Source organism: Dama dama, chromosome 22, assembly GCF_033118175.1.
Source record: "Dama dama isolate Ldn47 chromosome 22, ASM3311817v1, whole genome shotgun sequence".
Lineage (NCBI taxonomy): Eukaryota > Metazoa > Chordata > Mammalia > Artiodactyla > Cervidae > Dama > Dama dama.
Window position 1 is genome coordinate 23,031,944 of NC_083702.1, and position 21,685 is coordinate 23,053,628.

Here is a 21,685-nt window from a genome sequence, read left to right on the forward strand (position 1 = left end):
AGTGTGTGTTGCCCAGTTTTAGGGGTGAGTGGCAAAGGTGAGGGGGTGCTGGGAAGGGTCAAGAGTCTGAGGTTTTGCTTCAAGTAAACAGGGGAGTGGCAGCTTCAGAATGGAGTTTGGCAGCCAGGGTCAGACCAGGAGGAGACCTCAGAGCCAGGGTCACATTTCATCTGAGGTTTAATTGTAGGAGGGGTTAAGTCCAGATCTCTCATTTAATAGAATTAGTTCATAATCTCTCTCGGAAAAGACAGGCTACCTAACAATTATCATTTGCTTAATCCCAGAAACAGCTTTGCTGGGCAGGGCAGTATAAAATTGCTTTTGGGTAAAGAAGAAGAAAGAAAAACTGAATGACATTTACAAGATTGATTGCTGAGTTAAGGACTTACCGCCCAAGAGTCTGACACTCTGCTTCTCATCACAGAGAAAACCCATTGTGGGGAGAGGTGTGGTGAGGTTGGAGGGAATTAATGATGCACTGAATTAGGGAAATGGACATTTCACAGAGATTTAGCTGATTGCTTCTCACATGACTTTGCACTAACGTCAGCCTAGTTTTGTAATGGAAAGGGGAGTTACAGGGACTTCTCTGGCATTTCCTTGTGGCTCAGCTGGTAAAGAATCCTCCTGCAATGTGGAAGACCTGGGTTCAATCCCTGGATTGGGAAGATGCCCTGGAGAAGGGAAAGGCTACCCATGCCAGTATTCTGACCTGGAGAATTCCATGCACTGTATAGTCCATGGGGTCTCAAAGAGTTGGACACGACTGAGTGACTTTCACTTCACTCTGGTGGTCCAGTAGTTAAGACTCCACACTTAACCACTTGCCCCACAGTGTGGCCAAATATATATTAATGTATGTATGTAATATATATACATGTGTTAGTTGCTTAGTCGTGTCTGACTCTTTGCGACCCCATGGACTATAGCCCACCAGGCTCCTCTGTCCATGGGGTTTCCCAGGCAAGAATACTGGAGTGGGTTGCCATTTCCTTCTCCAGGGGATCTTCCCAACCCAGGGATAGAACCAGAGCCTCTTACGTCTCCTGCATTGGCAGGCAGATTCTTTACCTGGGAAGCCTCAATATATATATACGTATATATATATATGTTATATACACACACACACACACACACACACACACATGTAGGGCTTTCCTGGTGGCTCAGTTGATAAAGATCTGCCTGCAATGCAGGAGACCTGGGTTCAATCCCTGGATAGGAAAGATCCCCTGGAGAAGGGAATGGCTGCCAACTCCACTATTCTTGCCTGGAGAATTCCATGGACAGAGGAGCCTGGTGGGCTGCTGCTCCCACTTGCCTCACAGTGTGGGCAAATATATATCAATATATATATGTAATATACACATGTATATATAAATAATACATGTACTATCTATCTATAAAACACTCTACCCCAAAACAGAAGAATACACATTCTTCTTAAGTATGCATAGACCATTCTCTGGGATGGATCACATCTTACACCACAAAACTAGTATTAACAACTTTTAGAAAATTGAAATCATAACAGGTATTTTTTTCTGATTATAATGGGATGAAACTAGAAATCAATAGCCAACCTCCCCACCAAAGGAAAACAAAAGAAAAGGGGAATTACAAATGATGATTTGGACCCTTCTAGATTATTCTAGTCTTCCCAAAGAGGCCATAACCCAGTGAGGTTTGTTGTGAGGAGAAAACAATATAATTTCACATATATTATCTGTCACAGTGTGGGTACTCAAGAAATATATGTATTTCCTTCCCTCTTTTCAAAAATTTTTACTTATTTAGCTTTTCCCTTTTTGGCTGTACCTCGAGGCGTGTGGGACTTCCCTGACCAGGGTTGGAACCCATGGCCCCTGCAGTGGGAGCTCGGAGTCTTAACCACTGGACCACCAGGGAAGCCCTCCTCCACTTTTTTCTTTTCTTCTGTGTTTCTGGCCTGTCAACCAAGCAAAGGGAGCTGAGTGAGGGCGAAGCCACCAAACACTCTGGATTTGCTTTCTTTTTAAGGAAAAAATGAGCCAGGCCTTTGTAGCCTCTCAGGGGTCATCGTTAAGTCAATCTCTTCAGAAACACAAGAGGACATGAATATGGTGCCTGTCGCTGGAGACTGCTTTCTCTCCCGAGGGATAGTTTGGACAAGTAGACCATCATGTCTCTGAGTTCTTTTTCTTGCCAGTGGTGGAAGAATGTTCCCCATTCAGCCAGCAATTGTTGCCACCCCCACCCTCCCTTCCAGAGGCTAATCTGACTTCAGGTCTCTGTATTCTGCACATAATTAAACTCTTTTATTAATAGGGACATCCCAGGGACTGGAGGTTTGGACATCTGAGAATCAGTGTGTGACTGGAGGAGAGGGTTTCAGAGCCTTTCCTCTAGGTCTCCATCGCCACCTGTGCTGAAATAGAACGGGCAAATTGAGCCCCGCCTGGTCCTTGAATGATGCCAAATGATTTATGGCTGGGAACCAAGACGGTATCTCCTTGGAACTAAGCGGGTGATAATGAAATGAAGCTCAGCCACCTTCCCCTCATCTATCACTGTCAGATGAAAAAGAGTCTCATCGCCTCTCACTTCAGGCTGAGGCCGTCCACAGCCGCCATACCCTCTGCATCCACTGGATGGCGCTAAAGCCTCAGGCATCAGCCCTCAGGGACTCCGCAAACGTCCACCGCTGCTCTTCCGCGAAGGTCACCGGGCAGGGCTGCAGCTATTCAGCGGGCTTGAGGCAAACGTGCGTTCCATTTTAAAAGGCTTGACCGTGTGAGCTGCTTGCATCCTCTCTCCCACCGACTTTAAAGAATCCGCTCTCCATCTTCTTTGCCTGACCTCCACTGCTCTGTGTCTCATTTTTGTGAAACTCTCCAAGGTATTTCCAGCTCGTTTGCAGGCAACCTGGCATCTTTACAAATATTGGTCTCATGTATTAGTCTCAGTCGTGTCTGACTCTTTGCGACCCTATGTACTATAGTCCACCAGGCTCCTCTGTCTGTCCATGGAATTCTCCAGGCAAGAATACTGGAGTGTTTTGCCATTTGCTCCTCCAGGGGATCTTCCCCACTCAGGGATTGAACCTGGGTCTCCTGCATTTCTGGCAGATTCTTTACTGTCTGAGCTATCAGGGAAGCCCTTATTGGTTTCGTAGGCTGTTGTTAATAGTGTCTAAGAGTATTTATGGGGTGAGAACACTCGGTTTTGTCGGGAAAAGTTTACCAAAACCAGGAGTACAGTCTGTCCCCGGAAATGCAGCAGTGAAACCCCCAGCCGGTGCGTTCTGGGTTTTCCCCCTTCATTTCTAGATTTGTCATCGTCACCGAGAACTGAGTCGCGCCCCTCTGACCTCTCCCTCCTGTCCACTTTCCGCCTGTTACTACTAGGTTTGCAGGTTTGCCACCGTCCCAGCCCCAGCCTGAAACATGGGGTTATTTCAGAACTGGAGGTGGCAGCTTCAGACAACTCTTTCTCAGGTGTTGATGGCTGAGCCCCTGCATCTGGGAACTCAGCCTCCAGGGTGTAGCCTGCTGCTTCTGGAAATTCGCTGGTCCTCCTGTGGTCACAGTCTGGCATCCCTTCCATCGGGGCAGATAATGCTTGGTCCCCTTGACGTCAGGGTTTCCAGGTATGCAGAGGAGTTCGTGTGGCAGAGGATTGGCGTCTGACCCTGGTTTCTGCCACCTCCTGCTTGCCACCACTTCCTTGACCCTTCCGAGTGGGACACTCCAACGCCTAAAACGTTAGCGTTTGAAAAGCTCACGGAGCTTCCTTAGTTGGTCTCCACAGCCCTCATTTTACAGACTTAAAGGACGTAAGTACCCCTGGGCCCTGATTTCTGGTTCTGTCTTCTTTCTAATGTCACGTGTGTGTGTCCATGTTAGACACCTTTCTTTTTTTCTCCCCAAAGAGGGTGTTTGAGGAAAGACTCAAATAAATAATGACCACAGTCAGTATATATCTGAAGCTCTCCTCTCATCTTCCTTACCTGGGAAGTTTTCCTTTCCTGCTCCTGTTTTCTCCTCCAGTCTTCCCTCCCCCGGGCGTGGAAGCTGTGGGGAGAGGGACTGGCTGAGGATCAATATTTTCTGGATCACCCCAGGTCACTCATCCACAATCTCCTAGCCACATGAGTCTTTGCCTCCTAGCTGCAGGGTGAGGCAGAGTTTCTAATCTTCCCATGGTTGAGAAAATTCTTCCACTTCCTTGCATCTCATCCTGAGTCAAAAACTCATGCATGGGGATTTCCCTGGTGGTTCAGTGGCTAAGACTCAGCTCTCTCAATGCAGGGAGTACAGGTTTGATTCCTGGTCAGGGAACTAGATCCCATATGTTGCAATGAAGGTCGAAGATCCTGTGTGCTGCAACTAAGACCCTCAGCAGTCAAATAAATAAATACCACCCCCCCAACCCCAAAACTCATATCCAGCACCTTTTTCCTTCTTGTGGTTTACATATCCCCTTGGCAATCTCTTACTCCTATGGGATTTCTTTTTCTTTTTAAAATTATTTATTTATTTGGCTGTGTTGGATCTTCATTGCAGTATGCAGGCTTCTCATTGCAGTGGTTTCTCCTGTTGGGGAACCTGGGCTCTAGGGTGCGTGGACTTCAGCAGTCGTGGCTCCCGGGGTCTAGAGCACAGGCTCAGTAGCTGTAGCTCACGGGCTTAGTCGTTCCACTGGATGTGGGATCCTCCCGGACGAGGGATCGAACCTGTGTCTGTTGCATTGGCAGGCAGATTCTTCACCACCAAGCCACTATGGAAACCCTGCTTTTCTTGTTTAAAAAAATTAAAGTATAATTGCCTTACAATGTTATATTAGTTTCAGGTGTGCAACATAGTGATTCCATACTTTTGTACATTACAAATTGACCACTGCTCTATGTGGTTTCAGATGGAATATTTCAGAGGCAGTCCTTAGGAAAATGTTGCAAGGAACTGTTGTTTGGGTAGTGACCTGAGCTGTGTGTTCCAAGCCCCAGATCCAACCAGGATCTTCAACAGAAAAGATGAAACTTTAATGGAATTTCGTTACTACAGCTTAACACCAAACTGTCTAGTCTCAGCTGCTTTGAGTCAGGTTCCCTTGCATAATACAATCTATCAAAACTGCCTCATTTAATCAACTCAATTAAAGTTCTGAGGAGCCCATGTAGCTATGCCCTGAGCTCTGGGGTGTGGTGGTAGAGGTTAGCACCCTATCATGTGATTATATAATGCTACTACTTTTCTTTCTAACAAGGAATAATTTGAGATCAACAGCTCTTTTACCCACAAGGAATTGAAATAGAAAAAGCATACATTGTTTCAGCATATCTTTATGAACAAGCTATCTTCGTGAAAAAGGGAAGGATAATGATCATAGGGTTAGATCAAGTCATAAGACAAATATTCAAGAAAAGCTCATTTATTAGCTGGAGATCTCTAGTGGTTTCCCACAGGGCTCTGTTTTTGGGTCTGTTTGGATAACATTTTTATTGACCGCTTAGATAAAAATAAAGCATATTTCTCAAATTTCGCACAGATACAACCTTAGGAAAGACTGAAATAATAAAACCAGAATACAAACATATTGCAATAGACTGGAACAAAGATCCCAGACTTAGAATTAAGTTTAATAGATGTAAATATATTCATGCCTCCAAAAGAAATTACATAAGTATAGCTTGGAAAGGCTTGGTTTGACAGTAGTTTTTAATGGAAAAAAAAAAACAAACCTGGTAGTTTTAGGTGTTGATAAGACTGATAAGGACTAGCGATGTGGCTGAGCAGATAAAAAGCCAACTCAGTCAAAGGCAGTACTGATACCATTGTGAAGTCTGTGTCAAGGCAGGTGCTATTCCCACTGCACTGGGGGCAGGTTCTACCATGTCAGAATATCACATCAGTTCCTGTGGGTCGCACTGTATGGAGGAGCTTCTAAGGGAGGAGCTGTTTTTAGAACTACATGATCTACAGCACGGTTGATGGAACCGGAGATATTTCATCTGGAAAGAAGACGACTTTGCAGTATGCATGACCGTCATCACAGCTGACATTTACTGCGCTCTCCCTGGGTACCAGGTTCCACTTTAAGTGCCTTACTGGTGTCATATACTACTAGTAAAACCATATGAGTTATGATGAACATCGCACCCCCCCCCCCCTTTATCTAGTTCAGTTCAGTTCAGTTCAGTCGCTCAGTCATGTTCAACTCTTTGCGACCCCATGAACTGCAGCATGCCAGGCCTCCCTGTCCATCACCAACTCCCGGAGTTTACTCAAACTCATGTCCGTTGAGTCAGTGATGCCTTCCAACCATCTCATCTTCTGTCATCTCCTTCTCCTCCAGCCTTCAGTCTTTCCCAACGTCAGGGTCTTTTCCAATGAGTCAGTTCTTTGCATCAGGTGGCCAAAGTATTGGAGTTTCAGCTTCGGCATCAGTCCTTCCAATGAGTATTCAGGACTGATTTCCTTTAGGATAGACTGGTTGGATCTCCCTTTATCTCATATCTCTGGAAATGGAAGCACTAAGAGGTTAGCTAATGTCCAAGGTGACACAGCTGCCAAGTGGGGGGCTGGGAGTCAAAGCCAGCCCCAGAATGCCTCAACTGTCTGTAAATAACAACATAGCGCATGGCTCCAGGGTTAGAAATCTGAAGGAGGCAGAGCCTTTAAGTTGTTGTTTAGTCGCTAAGTCACGTCTGACTCTTTTGCAACTCCATGGTCTGTAGCCCACCAGGCTTCTCTGTCCATGGGATTTTCTAGGCAAGAACACTGGAGTGGGTTGCCATGCCCTCCTCCAGGGGAATCTTCCCGATCCAGGGATTGAACCTGTGTCTCTTGTGTCTCCTGCATTGGCAGGTGGGTTCTTTACTGCGGAGCCCCCGGGAGAGAAATCTGAAGGACACAGATCCTGGAAGAGCTGCCTGCAAAGTGGTGGGTCATCTCTTGCTGGAGGTGTTCAAGGTCAAGGGTGCTCTGCTGAGAATGATGTGGGTGAATTCTGTGTTAGGAGTGAGGCTGGACTAGGTAACCTCAAGGAGCCTCAGGACTCTGGACTCTCACTTGCCAAACTGTCATTCTTAGGATTTGATTCTAAGAACCATGGAGGGGTTATCAGTTTTCCACAGTTTTCTCCCCCCTCTCCCCCCCCCCCCCACTTCCTTTGCCCTCAGGTGAAGATAAGAATGTCTTCATGGCTTGGATGTGCCTTTACCGTGTAGTAAGTATAATTATTGGCTGTCATGATCCACCCCTGGCAGGCAGCTGTAATTTATAGAACCCTTCTTCCTAGCCTTGCTTTAGAATGGAAGGTGCCTTGTGAGTAGAGTGAATAGACCCCCCTGCCAAAATATTTCCATTCAAATCAGTAACAGATCAGAAGGCTGTTGATTGAATAAGTGACAAGGGATGCCTGCCACCAGCCATCTCCTACTGACCCGTCCCTGTGACCTTGGCTCCCACGATCTCATGCATCCTTAGGGCTATGTCACAACCCAATGTCATTACCTCATTTTCTTCAGCTTCCTAGACCCCTACTTTTCCCAAGGTGTTCCATCAGCCAGAAATGCTTTCCAGTCTGAAAAACTGGAATATGGTAAAGAGATTTGAGCACAGAATCTAGATACATAGCTGAGGTTAACCCCAGGTAGATTTTCACAAGCTGGTTTGGTTTGGACCTAAAGCTTTGTGTGTGTTCAGTTGCTCAGTCATGGCTGACTCTTTGAGACCCCGTGGACTATAACTATCCAGGTTCCTCTGTCCATAGAATTCTCTAGGCGAGAATACTGGAGTGGGTTGCCATTTCCTCCTCCAGGGGATCTTCCCAATCCAGGGATTGAACCTGCGTCTCCTGTGTTTCCTGCATTGCAGGTAGATTCTTTACCACTAACCCGTTGGGGAAGCCCTTAAAGTCTTAAGTAGGGCCTTCCAATCAGTTCACCTATTGGGATACTTGGGAGTTGATATAAATAATTGAAGACACATGGGGGTAAATGGATACTGCTGGACATTGCAGAAAGAGCCGGTTTGGCCTCTGGTCTTCTCAGACTTGCCTGCTGCCCACTGCTTAGTCCATCCTTATCATCATCCCACTTTGTACCTCTCTCCTATCTCTGCTTCTGATCCTTCTAGTTAGAGTTCTTAATGTTTTTTGTTGTTGTTTTGGAGTGTGTGTGTGTGTGTGTGTGTGTGTGTGGCCATGCCTCGACGAATGGGTATCTTAGTTCCCTGACTAGGGATCAAACCTGTGGCCCCTGCATTGGAAGCTCAGAGTCTTAACCACTGGACCACCAGGGAAGTCCCTGTCCTTAGTGTTTCAATCATTCACTTCTGAGATGAGTTTATCTCTTAGTCTTACCCTTGAGGGAGCCCAGCTCTACAGGCCTCTCCCTGGAGTCTTCCCCCAGCTCTTCCCCTTCACAACATTGCATCTCAGCTCCAACATCGCTTCCTAAGTAAGGCCTCGCCCTGCCAGTCTATTTAACGCTAGTGTCCCGTTGCAGCTGATCTTCAGAGTCACCAGTTTGCTTCAGAGCACTTATCACTTGCAATTACATTTCTTTCTCATTTTACTTGTTTTTGTCCCACTCTTCTGAAAGTTTTAGGAAGGCAGAGAATTCTTTCATGTCCTCTTATAGCCCCAGGGCCTAGCTCAGTGCCTGCACACATATGAGAATTTGTTGCATGAACCAATAAACTTTTGGGGAGAAAGGTAATTTTTTTTATTTATCACAGGCTCATTAGGATTCTGGCTCCTCACTCAGGGGCTTCCCAGATGGCTCAGAGGTAAAGAACCTGCTAGCCAATGTAGGAGACATAAGAGACTTGGGTTTGATTCCTGGGTTGGGAAGATCCCTTGGAGAAGAGAATGGCTACCCACTCCAGTATTCTTGCCTGGAGAATTCCAGTGGACAGAGGAGCCTGGAGGGCTACAGTCCATGGGGTTGCAAAGAGTGGGACACAACTTAGCAACTGAGTATGCGAACACACACCTCACTTAGCGAGCACCGCTGTCGGAGTCCCTCTAGTCTGCTCTGGTGTCTTCCAAGTGTCATTTATTTTTAAATAACTATGATGAATTTCAGTTGATCCACCATCAGATTTTTGTTTGTTTCCGTACAAGAACACTTAACTCCAGTGTGATAAAAGCTATTCATAAACCTGAGGCTTGGAGGAGAGAAAGGAAATTCTTGACTTTGGGGGCTGAGTTCATTTCATCACATCCAAGTTTTATTTCCCTGAGGCTTTTCTTTGTCAAGCTTGGGGAAGTGCCGTTTCCTAGGAGAACTACATAAGAACAAACTTCACATATGAGAAAAGCAAAAAGCAGCCCCCAAGGCAAAAATCAGAGAAGCATTTTAGACTGATCCCCCCTGAAGATCAATGGCAATCTTTTATTTTTCAAGTGCATTACTTTTCTAAACTGACTTGAACCAAATGGATGAATAAGGACCTTTCAGACTGCATAAACCAAACGGGAAATAGATGAGAGTGCCAGCAAAGAGGCTTCAAAGGATTTATCTTCCTACATTTCAAGGCAACTGTTGCTTCCAGCAACAGTTTCTCTTGGGAAAACTGGTGAAGGTGTCCTGGATTGGGCCTGGGTGGCAGCAGGCGAGGGTCAGTGGGGACGTGGCAGGCATGGGCTCGGGCTGGGCTGAACATTACACTGGAGAAGGGGAGAGAAGAGGATGCAAAGGGAAGCTGAATGTTCCCAGGAACAGGACTGACTCATAAAATCTTTCCATTGATGATGCCATATCAAACCAATCACTTTCTGCCTTTTTGAGCCAAATTGGAAAAACCTGGACAGTCTTTGCTCCAAACCAGAGCACAGAGGAAGGCTTCTCTTGTCTACAAAGCAGCACCTCCCAAACTCATGCTGCCTAAAGTCACATGAAGTGATGTGAAGTGTGAAAGTCGCTCAGTCATATCTGACTCTTTGAGACCCCATGAGCCCCTTGGACTGCAAGGAGATCCAACCAGTCCATCCTGAAGGAGATAAGTCCTGGGTGTTCATTGGAAGGACTGATGCTGAAGCTGAAACTCCAATACTTTGGCCACCTCATGTGAAGAGTTGACTCATTGGAAAAGACCCTGATGCTGGGAGGGATTGAGGGCAGGAGGAGAAGGGGACGACAGAGGATGAGATGGCTGGATGGCATCACCGACTTGATGGGCATGAGTTTGAGTAAACTCCAGGAGTTTGTGATGGACAGGGAGGCCTGGCGTGCGGCGATTCATGGGATCGCAAAGAGTCGGACATGACTGAGCGACTGAACTGAACTAAACAGAACTGGACTGTACAGTCCATGGAATTCTCCAGGCCAAAATACTGGAGTGTGTAGCCTTTCCCTTCTCCAGGGGAATCTTCCCAACCCAGGGATCAAACCAGGTCTCCCGCATTGCAGGTGGATTCTTTACCAGCTGAGCCACAAGGGAAGGAAGCTTGTTAAAAATGCAGATCACAGGGCCTTCTCCTGGAAGGTCTGCTGTAGTAGATCGGGGTCCAGGTATGAAAAGTTACACTTGCAATAAGCATCCCAGCTGATTCTCCGGATTGGACAGGTTTGTTGTTGTTTAGTCACTAACTCGTGTCTGATGCTTTGTGACCTCATAGACTGCAGCATGCAAGGTTTTCCTATCTTTCACTATCTCTGGGAGTTTGCTCAAATTCATGTCCATCGAGTCAGTGATGCTGTCTAACCATCTCATCCTCTGTCACCCTCTTCTCCTTTTGCCTTCAGTCTTTCCCAGCATTCGGGTCTTTTCCAGTGAGTAAGCTCTTCACATCAGGTGGCCAAAGCATTGAAGCTTCAGCTTCAGCATCCATCCTTCCAATGAATATTCAGGGTTGATTTCCTTTAGAAATGACTGGTTTGATCTCCTTGCAGTCCAAGGGACTCTCAAGAATCTTCTCCAGCACCACGCGTTTGGGGAAAGGCATCAGAGAGTTAGCCATCTTTGTCCACATTTCCTAGTTCACCAATCTTCCAGGCAAACCTTACCTGTTGCTTTCCCTACCTTTGAACTCAATCCCTAGGAACACTCTAGGTCTGTTCTCCTGTCTGGGAGCCATAGTGTGGTTCTGCAGACAAGACTCCAGTTCCCTCCCTGGAGGGATCTTGGTGGAGACCTCCCAGTGTTAAAGGTGAAACACAGGCATCAGGAGACACAGGCATCAGGAGAGATACCCCTTAGGGATGGAGCAGCCTTCTCCCCTGCTGGGCATTCTGGGGCCCCTTCCTCCTGCCCTGCCCCCTCCCATCAATGATCACATCCCCTGCTTCATCACCCACCTCCGCCTCTAAGCTCATTCCCCAACCTCCCTTTCTGTCTCCACTGCAACTTCACAGCCTTGTATTCATTCAGGCGCTTTCACTTCCAACTCAGTTGGTTCAAAACCACTGATTTATTGTCCTCTCCACCTCCATCTCTGTTTCTCCACCTGGACCCTCTACCTGGGGTTCCCTCTTTTGCAAACTGGAAGCGTGGTCCTCTGAGTCACCCAGGCCAGGATGCTGGCTCCTCTGTCTTCCTCATTCCCTACCTCAAAACCTAAATATCTGTTTAAGGCTGTGGTTTGCAAGCCTGGCTGCCAAACAGAATCATCTGGAAAGATTTTATAACATACCCATGCCTGCGCTCCACTCCCAGAAATTCTGATTTAATTGGTCTGTGGTGAGGTCAGGCCACGGACAGCTTTTAGAACTTCCCAAGTGATTCTAACATGCAGCCAGGGTTCCCACTCTGTTCCCTCTGTTCCACCCTTCCCCACGAGGCAAATCTGATCCATTCGCAGGGCTGGGGCCAGGGTGGGGAGATCAAGGCTCTTAGCTCCGGCACAAAATTCAAGGGAACACCAAGACCCTCCGTCATCAAGATAGATTACAATATTAAAAAAAAAATCAAAATGAGTGCAGAAAGTCCACGATCCACAACACATAGACGTTTTATAAAAACAGGCTGTCATGGTCTGTTTCGTGACCCTGCTTTATTTCACAACAGCAAAAATTATTTCCCATCAGGCTGCGGTCCCTGGGCTGGTGTGGCTGTCACGTCCCTCCCGGGGGTTTATGAGGGTTGACAAAGGGGTGTAAACAGATTGGGCAACGAAGGACTCTAGGTTTCTCTTTTTTTTTTTTTTTTTGACTGGAGAGCTTTTAACTTTTTCCATTGGGTTCAAAACATGGGCGGGTTTGTTGATAAGCCTGTGCCAGGGGTACACATGTGTGCCTCCACCCCAGCTCCCAGCTTGACTTGGCACAGCACTGCTGACTGCCGGCCACTGCTTTCAAAGCCCTCCACACCCACGTCCAGGTTCCTGCTTTCGGGATCTAAGTCCTGTGTGAGCCCAGGAAGCGCAGGTCTCCAGCCTCAAATCCTATTGCTTTCCTCTTTGTGTGATTCAATAAGGAATGCCTCGCCTCTCTCTAAAGTGCCTCGGCTGTCCTTGCAGATATGCTATTACACAGTGGCTGAGTGGTAAAGAATCCGCCTGTGATGTAGGAGCCGCAGGTTTGATCCCTGTGTGGGGAAGATCCCCTGGAGAAGGAAATGGCAACCCACTCCAGTATTCTTGCCTGGAGAATCCCATGGATGGAGGACCCTGGCGGGCTACAGTCCATGAGGTTGCAGCAGAGTTGAACTTAGCGACTAAAGAGCAACAGGAACACCATTACTTTGGGGGTGTTTTCTTCTCTGCAAATCTGGGTCTTTGCAGCCAGTTGCATAGTTGTTGATTTCTGTACTGCTCAGAGATACCTGGCTGAGATGGTGAGTGGGATTGGAATTCAACCTTGTTCCACTTATGGAGCCCCTCACCCCATCGCTCCAACCCCCCTTCCCCCACAGTGTGCTTGGCATGAGGCTGTATCCATGGGGGCTGCGGTCCTGTTTTCCCATTCATCCACCCGGTGTTAGTTGCTCAGTCGTGTCTGACTTTGCAGCCCCATGGGCTGTAGCCTGCCCGGCTCCTCTGTCCATGGGATTTTCCAGGTAAGAATACTGGAGTGGGTTGCCATTTCCTATCCAGGGGATCTTTCTGACCCAGGGATCGAAGCTGGGTCTCCGGCATTGCAGGCAGACTCTTTACCGTCTGAGACATCAGGGAAGCCCATCACCCACCCAGAAGGGGCACGTTTTTCTCACTTGGACAAAGACTCCCTGTTAGTGGCGGCTATGAGTATCATTCCCCACATCTTTCCCCATGAATTCCTCCCTCCCTCCCTTGTAAGACAGATCTCAAGCTTTGACCTCCACTGGGAAGTCTTTCTTGCCCTCGGTCTCTGAGACAGAGTGACTCTGAGTTACCACCTTATCCTCTGCATGTTTTTATGATGTCAGCTGTCCCAGTGAAGTGTAATTATGTGGACAGCTGTAAAACCACACGCCTGCCACAGAAGTCTGGCCTGTATCGGTCAAGTTCAGGGTGGTTCTTCTTTAATCTAAGGATGCCTTTGAAGAATACTGGAATAACAAGTAGTAAAGTCAGGTGAGTACCTCCTTTGTTTTACTTCAAGGTACCAAACAATTGGCTGCGTCAATCAGCCTGGGCATGGCTAGCTGAGATAACAAATTGGGGGCTTACAGTAAGAAAGTTCTATTTCTCATTCACACCGCATGTTCATCATGGAACCCAGGTGGATGGAGCAGTCACTGTTTGCAGCTCTGCTTGCCACTGTGGTGGAGGAAAAAAACTCTTGACAGTCTGGTACCAGTAATGAATTGCTTCTTCCTGGAATCAGTTTTGGAAGTGACATCATTTCTACTCCAACTTATTGGCCAGAATTAGTGTCATGGTCCCACCCAACCTCTAAAGGGACAAAAAGTGTAAGCCTACCATATTCCTGGAGGGCAGGAGAGCATGGAAACATTTGGCAAACAGCACTGATGACTCCAAGAGTCAACACTTTCCATAAAATTGACTGACTTTCTTATTTCTTAAATAGCCTTTTCTACCAGTTGTTTTGGCATTCAGAAAAATTCATTATCAACAGCAGGACATGGCAATAACAACTAAAGCTAAAACCCAAAGCACAGGTTTTTTTGGGAAAATGTTCAGTGACATCTCTGCTCATAAATAAGGATTCTTTGGGGGTATGTGTCTATTTTATTTTATAGTTCAGATTATATTGTAAAAAACAACAGAATGTAGTGGCCCAAGTTAAGTTTTAGATGAGATTCTTGGTGTCTTAGTCACACAAATAAATTGCCTAACCCATCCAATACAGCAAATGAGATAGGTAGTGGATGTGAAAACCTTCTGTAGATTGTAAAATGCTGAAATGTAAATTCTATTTAAAAACATATTGTTGTTAGCTCAACGGACTAGCCATCCCAAAGACCTTTATGTTCTATTAATAAGATCTTCTCCTGCCACGGGTATTTTTTTTTTCATTTCTTTTCTGTTGATTTTCATGGGCTTTTAAAATAAATCCTTAATAAGAACAGAACCACAGAAAACATTCTTTCAGTATGAATCAGCTATATATTCAAAACAAAACTTGAAAAACTCAGTTTTTCCAGGAACAAATTGCCCTGGGAATGACGCCACTGAATGAGATGTTAAGGAATATAAAAATGAATCGCAGATGAAGTCTATACAAGTGTCTCCTAAATACATGTAAAGTCCTCTTTCCCTCTTTAGCATATATTTTAAAAAGCCAGCCCCTCTCTGTATATACTGGTAGAAGATATACACATCCTTAACATTTTCCCCCAAATCTTTAACTCTTAAAAACAATAATTAAGGGATGAATTTCACATTAAAAAGAAATTTTAATTTCTCCCTTTAATTATAGTAAGTGCTCCCTTAGTGCATTTATATCATAGAAAGAACATGTTAGAGTTCAGAAATGTCAGTTCTATAAATTGAAATATATATGCAATGCCACCATTTGTCTCTGTTCCTTGTCTATATTTTACACATTTTTAAATGAATAGCTTTCTCTGTGTTTATAGCATAGACTCCTTTATCCTACAGTTTGTGGACAATTATAGATCTGTCTACTGATAGATCCTATCAGTTTTCTTTGTCTTGAATTCTGTGATGACACAGAACTTGTGCCTCCAGAATTTGTGACTACAGTCATGTGAAAATCCTGTTGAAATGAAAAATTATGTCTAATCTCCAATGAAAGAACTTAAGTGTAAAAGTGTGAATAAATCTCAGATAAAATGTCAAACGTTTAGATGCGAAAGGGTTTCTCCAAGAACATAGAAAAGTCAATATCCTACTCTTAATTTTTACATCAAAAAAAAATCTGCCCAGAGGATTATTTTCCAAACCAGACTTGATTTAACCACATCCTAAATATGGTTCAAATTCTAATAGTTCCACTAGCTTTAGAAAAGTCTGGAAAGATAGACAACAGTATTTCCAAAGTGTACTTAGTATTCTTTGAGTGATAGATGAGATCAGTATTAGAAGTGTATCCTTTTCCTTGGCAAGATGGCAGAGATGACATGATTACTTGCAGCATGCAGTTTTTGGATCAACATCTAGTCTTTACATTGCTTGAACTTTTCTCTGTAAAGGAGATTAAATAATGAAAAAGAATTGTCACAAGGTAAACAGGATCTTCTTAGTGATACCAACGTGGTAGGCTTTGCTATGGAAGTATAAAAATACTTTATTCTGAGAGTATTCCTCATGCATTGGGAGAAAAAAAGAACCACTATTATTGCACAACTGAAACAGCTTCAGGTAGGAACTGAACCAACTGTGAAAATGTTAGAAGGTCTAGAAACTACAGGGCAAATGCAGTCAGCCAGGGACGGTCAGATGTTGTTTGACTACTTGGCAGACAAGCATGGTTTTAGGCAAGAATATTTAGATACACTTTGTGTGCTAAGTCACTTCAGTTGTGTCTGACTCTTTGTGACCCTATGGACAGTAGCCCACCAGGCTCCTCTGTCCATGGGATTCTCCAGGCAAGAAAACTAGAGTGGGTTGCCATGCGCTTCTCCAGGGGATCTTCTTGACCCAGGGATTGAACCTGAGCCTCCTGCATTGCAGACAGATTCTTTACCATCAGAGCCACTAGGGAAGGTTTACAGGCACGCAAAATGCCAATATGAATGCAGAAATTACTCTGGAGCAGCAGAATATCTTTCCTTCTTTAGAGTGTTGGTTCCAGCAGTGGATAGAAATGCTTTGAGTTTAGAACTTATGGTTGCAGGAGGAAGGGAGGTAGGATGTGGGGAAGGGGTAGTCAGGAGTTTGGAATGGACGTGTACACTCTGCTATATTTAACATGGATAACAAACAAGGACTGACTGTATAGCAAGGGAATTCTGCTCAACGCTATGTGGCAGCCTGGACGGGAGGGAGTTTGGGAGAGAATGGATACATATATATGTATGGCTGAGTGCCTTTCCTATTCATCTGAAACAATCACAACATTGCCTATTAATCTGCTATACTCCAATAGAAAATAAAAAGTTTTTAAAAAAGAAATGCTTTGAGTTCACACTAGGAAACACTGACTTCTGAAATCTTAACGCAGAATTGGGATGCATCCATGGAAGACCTTACATGGGTCAAAGGGGCCATAGATAATAATTCCATGAGTCCCCCGCTTCAGTCTTTTCAGCCACGAACATGGCTTATTCTTTGGTCTCTGTTTTCTTCCATCACCCCAAAGGGTGTCGTGACATTATTGATCTCCTCCTTTACCAGCCACAGTTGTTCAGTCGCTCAGTTGTGTCCGCCTCTTTTTGACCCCAGGGACTGCAAAATGCCAGGTTTCCCTGTCCTTCACTGTCTCCTGGAGTTTGTTCAGATTCATGTCCATTAAGTCAATGATGCCATCCAACCATCTCATCCTCTGTCATCCCCTTCACCTCCTGCCTTCAATCTTTCCCAGCATCAAGGTCTTTTCTAATGAGTTGGCTCTTCCTATCAGGTGGTCAAAGTATTGGAGCTTCAAATTCTGGAGAATTTGAATAAAATTGGCTGGGTTTCATTAAAAAAAATTCACCCCTGGAACTCACCACGCTGATTGGACAGTTTGACCATCCTAGCAACCCAATCCTTCTGAATTTCCTGAGACATTCTTTTTTTTAATAGGTTCAGTTCCGTTCAGTCTCTCAGTCATGTCCGACTCTTTGCGACCCCATGAGTCGCAGCACGCCAGGCCTCCCTGTCCATCACCAACTTCCAGAGTTTACCCAAACTTATGTCCATTGAGTTGATGATGCCATCCAACCATCTCATCCTCTGTCGTTTTTACAGGTTACTTTTTAAAATTTTATTTTTATTTATTTATTTTTGGCTGTGCCGAGTCTTTGTTGCTGGGAGGGCTTTGTCTAGTTGTGGTGAGCAGGGGCTACTCTCTAGTTGTGGTGCACGAGTTTATCATTGCAATATTTTCTCTTGTGGCGCACAGGATCCAGGGTGTGAGGGCTTCAGTAGTTGTGTGAACTCAGTAGTTGCAGCTCCCGGGCTCCAGAGCATAGACTGAATAGTTGGGTCGTACAAGCTTAGTTGCTCCGAGGCATGTGGGATCTTCCAGGATCAGGGATCAAACCTGTATCTCCTGCACTGGCAGATGGATTCTTTACCTCTGAGCCACAGGGAAGCCTCCAGAGATATTCTTGAAGACTGTCCATGAAAGGCATCCTAATAATGTTTTAAGTAAAGGTGCATGTTTATGCCTTGGAAGTTCTTTGAGTAAGTTCCGATATATGTTAAAATGCAAATTTAATTATAACTAATCTATCTTTGAAGATAGATAGGCAAAGAAGATCTCCCACTGGAGGCCAGTTGTTTGAAACTGGTCTGAGCCATTTTGTTGGTGTTTAGTCACTAAGTCATGTCTGACTAGGACATTTTAAACAACTCCAAGAGAAAGTTTTTCTTTATTCAGATGTCAAGCATGACTTCTTAGAAGTTAATGATGTTCACTCCCATTCAATGTTAATTGAGAAGCCTTCCTTCATATGCATAATACAGAGGCTTCTGTATCAAGGAAGCAGAAAAAGATTTTCTAGTTTATTTCTCATGAATTATGTGCTTTTGAAATAGATGATTAGGCTTATTCTGAGGAAGAGGCTGCAGAAGTATCTTGTTTACTATCTGAGTTTGAAGGGAAAAAGAGACTTTCATTCTGCCACAAGTTAAGTTAGGTTTCACGTGGGACAACCCTATTGTCCCCATGTCTTCAGAGAGTTTCTGGGAAAAAGTAGATTTGGAACTGATTGTGGAAGGAGGAAAAGAAGGCTAGGAAGGCATGAATTTGACCAATATGAAGTAGATATAACCCCAAGAAAAAAGGGAGTGCTTGTTTAAAAGAAGAAAGAATAATGGGTATAGTGAATGAGGAAACTTCATCAGTGTTGTGGTGCTTGGGTTCCAGAGTACATGGGCTCAGTAGTTGCAGCTCGCAGGCTTAGTTGCTCCACAGCATGTGGGATCTTGTTCCAGACCTGACCACAGGCTAAAATAAGGCATAAGACCTTTTTAAAGAGCCGACTTAAGACTAAATACTAAAAAAAAAACTAAGATCATGGCATCCAGCATGGCATGGCAAATGGAAGGGGAAAAGGTGGAAATAGTGATAGATTTTTTCGTCTTGGGCTCCAAAATCATTGCAGATGGTGACTGCAGCCATGAAATCAGAAGATGATTACTTCTTGGCAGGAAAGCAATGACAAAACTAGACAGTGTATTGAAATGCAGAGGTATTACTCTGCCAGCAAAGTTCCATATAGTCAGGGCTATGGTCTTCCCAGTGGTCACGTATGGTTGTGAGAGCTGGACCATAAAGAAGGCAGAATGCCAAAGAATTGATGCCTTTGAACTGTGGTGCTGGAGGAGACTCCTGAAAGTCCGTTGGAGAGCAAGGAGATCAAACCAGTCAATCTTAAAGGAAATCAACCCTGGACATTCACTTGGAGGACTGATGTTGAAGCTGAAGTGCTAGGATTCTGGTCATCTGATGTGAACAGACAACTCATTGGAAAAGTCCCTGATGCTGGGAAAAGATCGAGGGCAGAAAGAGAAGAGGGCATCAGAGGATCAGATGGCTGAACGACATCACCAATGCAATGAAGATGAACTTGGGCAAACTCTGGGAGATGGTGAGGGACAGGGGGGCCTGGCGTGCTGCAGTCCATGGGGTTGCAGAGTTGGACATGACTGGGAGACTAAACAACAACAAGAAGAATTTTTAAGCTGATGAGGAGATCATAAAATTTAATGTGGAGGGAAACAAATCTCTGATGCTCTGGATCAGGGAAAAAAAATCATCAAGATGAAAGATATCAATTTTACCTGGCAAGGTATTTCATTAGTACCATGCTCTACTGAGCATATCAGTCATGCTCCACCAGGAAGGTGTTTTATAATGAATTTTTTCATTGATTCACTTTCTTTTGGTAAATAAATAAAATCAGAAGATGATCTAAAGTATTTAAGAGAATAGACAGCTTTCACATTCAGTAAATGAGTTTATTTATTTTGTTTATGAGCTTCCTCGATGGCTCAGCAGATAAAGAATCCCCCTGTAATGCAGGAGACACAGGAGATGTGGGTTTGGTCTCTGGGTCAGGAATATCCTCTGGAAGAAGAAATGAAAACCCACTCCAGCATTCTTGCGTGGGAAATCCCTTGGACAGAGAAGCCTGGTGGACCATAGTCCACGGAGTTGAAAAGAGTCGGACACGACTTAGCACACACACACATATTTTATTTATTTGGCTGAGACAGGTCTTAGTTGCAGCACACAGGACATTTGTTGTATCATGCAGGACCTTTCACTGTGGCTCACGGACTCTCTAGTTGTGGTGTCTGGGCTCTGGAGTGCACAGGCTCAGTAGCTGCAGCTCTCTGGCTTAGTTGCTCCTTGGCATGTGGGGATCTTAATTCCCCCACCAAGGATGGAAACTTTCTCCCATTCCCTGCATTGCAAGGTGGATTTCTAACCACTGGACCACCAGAGGAGTCTCAGTAAGTGTGTTTAGATCTTCAAATACTACTTATTGAATTGATTAATTGACTGCAACATGGTAATCATGGGCTTTCCAGATGGTGCTAGTGGTAAAGAATCCGCCTGCCAATGCAGGAGACACAAGAGATGTGGGTTCAATTCCCAATCCAGGAAGATCCCCTGGAGGAAGAAATGGCAACCCACTCCAGGATGCTTGCCTGGGAAATACCATGGACAGAGGAGCCTGGCAGGCTACAGTCCATGGGGCCGCAAAGAGTTGGACATGACTGAGCAACTAAGAACACAAGCTAACCATAAATAGTTTTATCTGTTCTTTTAAGTGGTTCCTCATGGATCCCAACTCAGAAGATGATTGGGGTGTTTAGTGTTATGTGAATTGCTGCATAAACTCAAAAGAATTGATGTTTTCATATTCTATAGTTTTCATAAAATTATATTTTCCTGGATTCATCTTTCTGGAGTTGGTCACTCATGGGGCATGCTATTGTTCCCTAGCTGCCCGGAGCATAATTCCCTGCCCACAGTGTCTCACTGAGGGAGCAGACATATGCAGTCAAGTCTGTACCACATGACCACTGCCAAACACAGCCGAATACACCAGTGGTGAGTACCGGGCCCAAGGGCAGCCAATCCACAGGGTGATTACAAGTTAGCAGGTGGACCACTGCAAAAGAGCGCCCAATCAGAGACACTGGCGATCAGCTGGACCAATCAGAGTCTCTCTCAGGAATCTGAATGAGGTCATACAGGGAGAAAATGAGTCAGCTGGTAGTAGGTGGATGGATAAGTAAAAATACCACAAAAGGAAATAGTGAGGGAAGTGTCAAAGAGTTAGGAGAGGAGTGGTTGTGGGACTGGGACAGGAGAAAACAGGGTCCCCTCAATACCTGCCAGTATTCCATCTCTATGAAGCTGGCTGAGTGACTGTAGAGGGTTCCCAGAGAGGATTTTCTCTCTTTCCTGAAACGTGTAACCTTACAATTCCATTCCTCAGATAGCCTGAAGAAGACACTTTGCAGCCTTACAACCCCCCAAAGCTAACTAACACATGGTCCAAAGTTTGATCAAATAAAATGAGGATAAGCCTCAGAGGCAATTTGGTACGAAGAGGTTCAATTTTACCTTTACTAATTTTAGGGAAAACATGTTGGGAAACAGCATTAGCCATCCTATATGTCTTTAATGGGTTTACTGAAATTTATCAGCTGACTCAAACACCTCTTACCCTTGAAACTAAACGAAACAAAATTGTGTTGAAGGTGTTGTTGTTATCATTTTTTGGATAAAAACTAGGAGGATGGGTGACAATGCTGCAATCCTTTATAAGCATCAACTCAGTGGCTCTTACCTGGCTGTTACTGGTTCATCAAAGCAGGTCACTGATCTCAGTCATGTCTACGCCATACTTGCTGTCGTGGGAGTTCTTATGCTGTGGGAGAAACCTGCTGGATTGCAAGCCCATGAAATGTACAATTGTGGAGATCCTGAGGGTTCTGCTGTGACATTTATTGCAAATTCTGGGTCAATCATATTGAGGGGCCCCTTTTGAAAAAACGGCTAGAGGAGTAATCCAATAGTAAGTTGCTGCTGCCATCTGTACTTTGTCACGTTAGCATGACCCTAAGTTCATCAAACTGAGGTCTTTTGGTCTCATTAGTAAGAGGTGCCAACTTGTCCTAGCATTGCTGGGGAAGAGAATCTTTCAGTTACATGAATGAAGAAAGAGACACATAGTCACGGTAGGGT

The 21,685-nt window shown here is 44.9% G+C and overlaps 1 pseudogene; it reads left to right on the forward strand.

Annotated features, from left to right (window-relative positions):
* The first annotated feature begins 15,467 nt into the window (after positions 1-15,467).
* LOC133043085 (eukaryotic translation initiation factor 3 subunit E-like) lies at positions 15,468-20,937 on the forward strand (annotated as a pseudogene).
* The last annotated feature ends 748 nt before the right edge of the window (positions 20,938-21,685 follow it).